Genomic DNA, 7,037 nt, shown 5'->3' on the forward strand with positions numbered 1-7,037 from the left:
CAGCTGAGCAGTTTTAGGGAGAGGGTTCCACAGCTGGTATACCATAAGTCATAAGGTCCTTTCCCTAGTTATTTCATATTTGAAGGCAGCAGCTCCTAGAACAAGACTTTTTACAGAACAGTTAGGTTATATTCCAACCATCTTCACTTGCTGCATCTGTTGGCCCGTCTGTGGGGGGAAACAAGTTTCTATTTCACCATTAGTCAACCCTACATCTTCAGAAGATTTCTGTTTGCTATCCTGTCCTAGTACAGATGAACCCATTGTGGAGTCTGGAGAAAACAAGCCAGGGCAGGGAGCCAGACAAGTGGAGATTGTGTAGCAGTTTATCAGCTCAAGAACCTGCCTTAAAACTCTTGATTGAAGAGGATTACAGTCATACCTCGGGTTGAAGTAGCTTCAGGATGAGTATTTTCGGGTTGCGCTCCATGGCGACCTGGAAGTAACAGAGCACGTGACTTCTGGGTTTCGCCACTCGCGCATGCGCAGACGCTCAAAATGACATAACGCGCATGCAAGGAAGCAGTGAATCACGACCCGCGCACGGACGCGGGTTGCGTTCGCTTCAGGATGCGAACGGGGCTCCGGAACGGATCCCATTCGCATCCAGAGGTACCACTGTATTATGGGAATTTCACATGCCCCTACCTCTTAATGTAGGAACACAGGAAGCTGCCTTATACCAAGTCAAACCAGAGTCCATATAGCTCAGTACTGTCAACACTGTCTGGTGGTGCCTTTCCAGGCAAGAGTCTTCCCCAAGCCCTACTTGCAGACGCCCGGGATTGAACCTGGGATCTTCTGCATACAAATCACATGTTCTGCCACTACCAGTAAGCTATAGTGGTGTGTGTGTGTGTGTGTGAAGGCAGGAATAGGTGCAAAGGACACTTAATTTTCTGCCAATGTTTCCCAGTGATTCATTATTCTTATTTGCGTTATCTGAAATGAGACCTATTGAGATTTAGTGAATTAGGCGTGGGGTTGCACAGCTACCACAAATAAAACAAAAATCCAGTGTCTGTATGTTCTTGCATTTTTTGCAGTAATGGCAGCTTCTGCATGAGAACAATTGCTCATGCCCAGAAAACTTAGAATGCTCTTGTTATTTTGCAGATCCGACATTAAATCTCTGGGCATAGAAATCATGGAGTGGGGAATGAGGGAGAAGTGGTGTTGTGTTTGTTTTTAAAGAGTCTGGGTGGCATAGCATTTAGTGCCAGACCTGGCCTGGGGAGGCCTGTTTCCGAATCCCCACTCATCCATGAATGTGTGATGTTGAGTCAGTGACAATCTCCCCGCATCACCTGCCTCCCAGGGTTATTACGAGGACAAAAAGAGGGGAGGGGGGGGAACCATGTATGTTTCTCTAAGATCCTTGGAGGGTGACTCAAATAAAATATTTCAGTCTTAACTAAACATGTTCCTCCATGCTTTTAAAATATGTGTTTGTGAAGATTTGCGACACGCAGGACCAGTCAGAACTCAAAGATCATACAGTATTTACATTCAAATCTAAAATATGGTGTTTATGAATAATAAATAGCACATAAGCAAAGTCACATGTACATAAGAGATACATGTGCGTAATTCATGAAGATGCAATGCACAGAAAGATGAACGATCCCCAATCCAGGTACAGTAAGGAGTGTGATATTTAACAAACGGGCTGCTTCAGTTTCTGCCGTCCTTTTCAGCAGGGTGGGGGAGAGCTGGATGAATTAATGCTTCTTTATAACAACGAAGCAGTTTATTTTTGTATGTCATACTGTCACAGGAATAGCATATTTAGGGCTCCTCGAAATACCATGAGGTAATGCTCCCTGGCTTTCATGGAGGGAAGACAAAGCCAAGTGTTTCCCAATCCCCACAGGGCATGTGCTATCTCATAGCAACACAGAGACTGCTTTGTGGAGGGATGTTACTCCTTGTTCAGGTAGAAGAGCCTTTGAATCTCAGTTGGGAAACATGGTGTGCCAGTCTTAAAGCTCCATCACTGATACTGGTGGGCTGCCACAGAACAGTTTAAGCTGGAAGCCGGATAAGGAGCATCACTCTCTGTTTTGTATGGAGCAGTAGCAACGTCTTCAGGCGCAAGGAGAGCCCGGGTGATTTCAAACGTCTCCTCTCCGCAGACGCGGAAGAATATTGCCCTCTTCTTGGCGTCTTCTTCATCGGTGACCCCTTTGGCTTCTAGGAGGAAGGTGAAACTGGAGGCGTACGCTTCCCAGTCTCCAGATGCTGGGTTGAACGGCGAGAAGCTGCTGTCGGTTGCCATTCTGAGTTCCTTGTGTCCCGGAGCTGAAGCCTGGATACACGGTGCGAGGCAGCGGTGCGGCAGGTGGCGGTACTGCGGTGCTGTGTGTGGCAGTCAGCTCAGCGGGATCCCACCTTCGTCGCCAGTGAAATATACTCAGAGTCGCAAAGTGATTTCATGCTCTTTATTCAGCTCATAGTGGTGAGGAGGAATGAATGAAAGTCCCCTCAAGGTATCTGCTTTATATACATTATTTACACAATGGGCTGCACATGATTGGCTAATTCCAGAATTCTACTGTAAGCCAATCAGGTTGTGGATTCACTTCTATCTGGAGCATGATTGGGTGGTTCCTGCCAACCAATCATACTGCTGCATTGTTCTAGGACCAATCAGACTGCTGCATTCTGAATCCTATTGTTCTAGGACCAATCAGACTGCTGCAGTTTGGATCCTATTCAACTCAGTACATAACACTCTCTTAAAAGTGGACTCAGGTGATGAGTGCACTGCAGCCATAACAGCACTGTAGCCATAACAGATCACTGAGAAATAAGATGAGAGTATCAGCATGCTCAGGGGAACTCCCAAATTTGCAGAAATGCAAAAAAAGAAAAAGAGGGGGAAAAGAGCACTCTCCCCTCCAATGAAAGTTGAGCAGGGTCAATTGCTATGTTGAGTGTCATTTGAAAAAGAAAATCAGAAAACTGGGAGTGAGGTCACTTCCTGGCAATCTGTTTATTGAACATTCTCATCCTGTTTTGTTTGCAGGGAGATCAGGCAAGGTTGACTATTCAGTGAGCATTTCTTGTTTGTTTGCAGGGAGGTCAGATGAAATTCCATCAAAGCAAGTGTTCTCCCACACTTTTTGGGGCATTTTCTTGTCACTTTCCTCACTGCAAAAAAAAATCTGATTTTGGGGGGAAACGGGTGTGCTGTGTACTGCCTCCCAACCAACTACAAATGCAGACCCTGAGTTTGCTGGCATGTGGTTGAATTTGAGGGGCTGCTCATCGAATTGGCAGATGACACCAAACTGGGAGGGGTAGCTAATGCCACGGAATGCAGAATTGGGATTCAATATGACCTTAACAGATTGGCGAACTGGGCCCAAGCTTACATTTATCCCTATTGCCATTCATTTTGTAAGGTCCTGCACTTTTTCAAGAATAACCAGCTGCGCAACTATAAGCTGGGGAACACCTGTGAAAAGGATCTAGGGACTTTAGTAGACCACAAGTAATAGTCTCACTCTATTCTGCCTTGGGCAGACAACACCTGGAGTACTGTGTCCAGTTCTGGGTGCCACAATTTAAGAAGGATATTGAAAAGCTAGAACATGTGCAGATGATCAAGGGTCTTGCTTGTTTTCTCTTGCTCCAGAGGGTAGGATCCAAATCAAAGACTTCAAGTTACAAGAAAGGGAATCTGACTAAACATCAGGGAGAACTTTCTGATACAGTGGTACCTTGGGTTACATACGCTTCAGGTTACATACGCTTCAGGTTACAGAACTGTAACCTGCTAACCCAGAAAAAGTGCTTCAGGTTAAGAACTGTGCTTCAGGATAAGAACAGAAATCGTGCTCCAGAGGCAGCAGGAGGCCCCATTAGCCAAAGTGGTGCTTCAGGTTAAGAACTGTTTCAGGTTAAAAATGGACCTCCGGAATGAATTAAGTACTTAACCCGAGGTACCACTGTACTAAGAACTGTTTGACAGTGGAATGGAGGGCCTATGGAGCACTGGCATCCACATGGTAGCTTTATTTTCCAAAGCACATCTTTTGTGACGCATAGTTTGTTGCTCATCTGCTGAAGGATCATTGTTTCACCAGTAATTTTTTTTTTAACTAACTGAACAATGTAAAATGTTCTGCTAGGCTACTTTGCGCTGCTCTTTTACATCTGTCAGTCAAGGACTATGCTTATGACAAGGCTCATGGCACTCTCAAAGAGACTCAGCTGTCAGGAGACTGGATTTCAGCCAAAGTGTTCTTCAAATGTTCTCTGTGGGTTGCAGTATCTGGCTGTATAGAATGAGGGGGCTTTGTGTGTTTGCATTCATAAGTTTGGCTGAGAAGCTATGCCAGAAATATTTATAACAAGGGTGTGTGTGTGTGTGTGTGTGTGTGTGCGTGTGCGTGTGTGTACACGTACTCTGGATTTTGGATAGTCAGCAATGTTGCTGGGCAAAATACCAAAAAAGTTTTGAGTCTATCCAATAATCTCCAGAGGGAGAGACTCATCTCCTGGGTAGTTTAATGACATAAAAAGTCCTGCTGAATCAGACTAAAAGCCCATCTACACAACCCCCCTGTTCTCATAGTGGCCAACAGATATCTCTGGGTCGCCTGCAAAAAAGGATATGAAAACAACAGCACAAATACTAGCAAGGCATTCCTGTACCTAGCTGTTATTTTAAAGTTTACTGTATGATTGGCCTATTATACCCAAATTAGAACCTGGCAAACAAACAAACAAAATTGCCTCTTTCAGCAAGCATTTGGAGGAGAAGAGACCTAATCAGACAAATTGATTAATTGCTGTAACTGCTGTTGCTATTAGTAATGGACATTTGGTGGTTTATTTTTATTTTGTGCGTTTTTATGGATTTTATGCACTCTTTTAATGTTATTTCATTTTGTTGTAAACCACCTGTGTCATGTATAAAAGACAGTGTATTTAATTCATTCATAACAATATTTGTATACTGCAATTCCGTTAAAAACATCAAAACAGTTATACACAATAAACAATTATACATAGGGACACATGGAGGGTCTGTCATAACAAATACATTTTAAGCATGCTTACACAGAAGTAAATCTCAATGAGTTGCTTGGACAACTGGTGCCATTGAAATGGGGTTTCATTGTAAAGTTACTGTAGTTTGCATTTTGATGTTGAATATTGATGCTTCATATATGCTGTGCTTCTGTGCTTATTTGTTTTAGTTTTTGTACATTGTTTTGAGATTTGAATTGCTCCTAAATTTTTCTTAAAATATGGACTAATTAGTATTAAGGTTTGAATATGGAATTTGCATTGCAATTTTTTATATTGAGTCTTTTTGTTGGGATATGTACACCACTTAGACATTCTAGCTTCTAGAATGTGTGGAGAGTGAAGTGCATCTCCCACTTTTATTCAGAAATAAAAGTCTTTGGGAAACCTTTGCAACAGACACTGAGTGTACAGGAGCAGTGAGCTTCCTAGAGATGTATATACTCCTGAAGAAAATAGAGAGGTGCAGTAGTGAGATACCGGTACTTCCATCTCCAGCTTGAGGAAAAGGTAATCACAGTCCATCATAATCACTGCATTCTTTCATGAGTAACCTTCTGAAAGCTGCTTGTCTGTCGTTGGTGCAACTAGAGCTAAACCTGTGTGGAGGTATGGACATGACTCTTTGTACATTCTAGCCATGCAAAAGTCATAGGTCTCTGCACACATGTCCATCTGTGTGGTCAAGAGGCATGGGACATGGGTGGTGCTGTGGTCTAAACCACTGAGCCTCTTGAGCTTGCCGATCAGAAGGTCAGCAGTTCGAATGCCTACAACGGGGTGAGCTCCCATTGCTCTGTCCCAGCTCCTGCCAACCTAGCAGTTCGAAAGCACGCCAGTGCAAGTAGATAAATAGGTACTGCTGCGGCAGGAAGGTAAACGGCGTTTCTGTGTGCTCTGGTTTCCGTCACGGTGTTCCATTGCACCAGAAGCGGTTTAGTCATGCTGGCCACATGACCTGGAAAGCTGTATGCGGACAAACACCGGCTTCCTTGGCCTGAAAGCGAGATGAGCACTGCATCCCCATAGTTGCCTTTGACTGGACTTAACCTTCCAGGGGTCTTTACCTCTTTACCGTACCTTACCTTACACGGGTCTAGCTATACAAAAGTGCTTAACAACAGCACAGCACAGAGGAAGAATGGTGAGAAGACTGGGAGGTGGGGAGCAGAAAGTGCAGGAAACACTGAGAGCTGGAGGACCACACTTGGCCCAGGACCTGAAGTCTCACCCTTCCCGCATCCATTTCCTAGGACAGGAAAGCTGATAGATGTTGCTTCAGCAATGACACAGCTCAGACTAGTAGTCTATATAGGACCTAGCACCACCCCTTCTTTGCTTTCAGAATACCTGAGCTGAGCAGGTGTTTCTGTGTGCTTCCTCTTCCTGAGTAACCACACATACAGGTTGCAGCTAGCCAGGTACTACTGAAAACCAAACCTCAGTGTGTCTGGGAAAGTGTCTCCGCCTGCAGGTTGTTCTCCCTGTTGCACCCACTCCCTTCTCCCCAGCTTGCTTGTACTTCTGTGAATTCCGTCCTCCGTTATTGATCTTCTCATTAAAGAAATTCTGAAATGCTTCCAGAGCCATTATTCTGCCTTCCTTTCCCCTCCAATTATCATGGAGAGGCAGCAAGGCCAAGGTTGTAACATCTATCAGGCCCAGCTGTGAGCAGCCTGGTGAAAATCTATGCAATAATAACTAGTCATTTGTATGCCCCAGGGCAGATAATTCAATGCAAGCTGAATAAAAGTCTGCCAGCCATGGATGGAAAAAAAAAATCAGCCCCACAATTGATCGTGTGGATCCAATTGGTTAAATGAGTTTCTGTGAAGCTAATCTAATTAGTCCCGCTGCCTTGAATGTCAACAGCCACTTGATCATGGGGTCAACCTGGAAATCCGCTATACACATCTCCTTTATATTAGGAAGCAAGAACAGAGATGGCTTCTACCAACCACCACCCATTCATCCTCTGGTCATGTCTCCCTCCCTGA

General features: G+C 44.4%; 1 long non-coding RNA gene across 1 annotated transcript; it reads left to right on the top strand.

Annotated features, from left to right (window-relative positions):
• The first annotated feature begins 3,220 nt into the window (after positions 1-3,220).
• LOC128411117 (uncharacterized) lies at positions 3,221-5,276 on the top strand. The gene is made up of 2 exons (XR_008329692.1): positions 3,221-3,721; positions 3,964-5,276. It is a non-coding gene; the product is annotated as an uncharacterized LOC128411117 (long non-coding RNA).
• Positions 5,277-7,037: the final 1,761 nt, after the last annotated feature.

The sequence above is a fragment of the Podarcis raffonei genome, chromosome 3, assembly GCF_027172205.1.
Source record: "Podarcis raffonei isolate rPodRaf1 chromosome 3, rPodRaf1.pri, whole genome shotgun sequence".
NCBI lineage: Eukaryota > Metazoa > Chordata > Lepidosauria > Squamata > Lacertidae > Podarcis > Podarcis raffonei.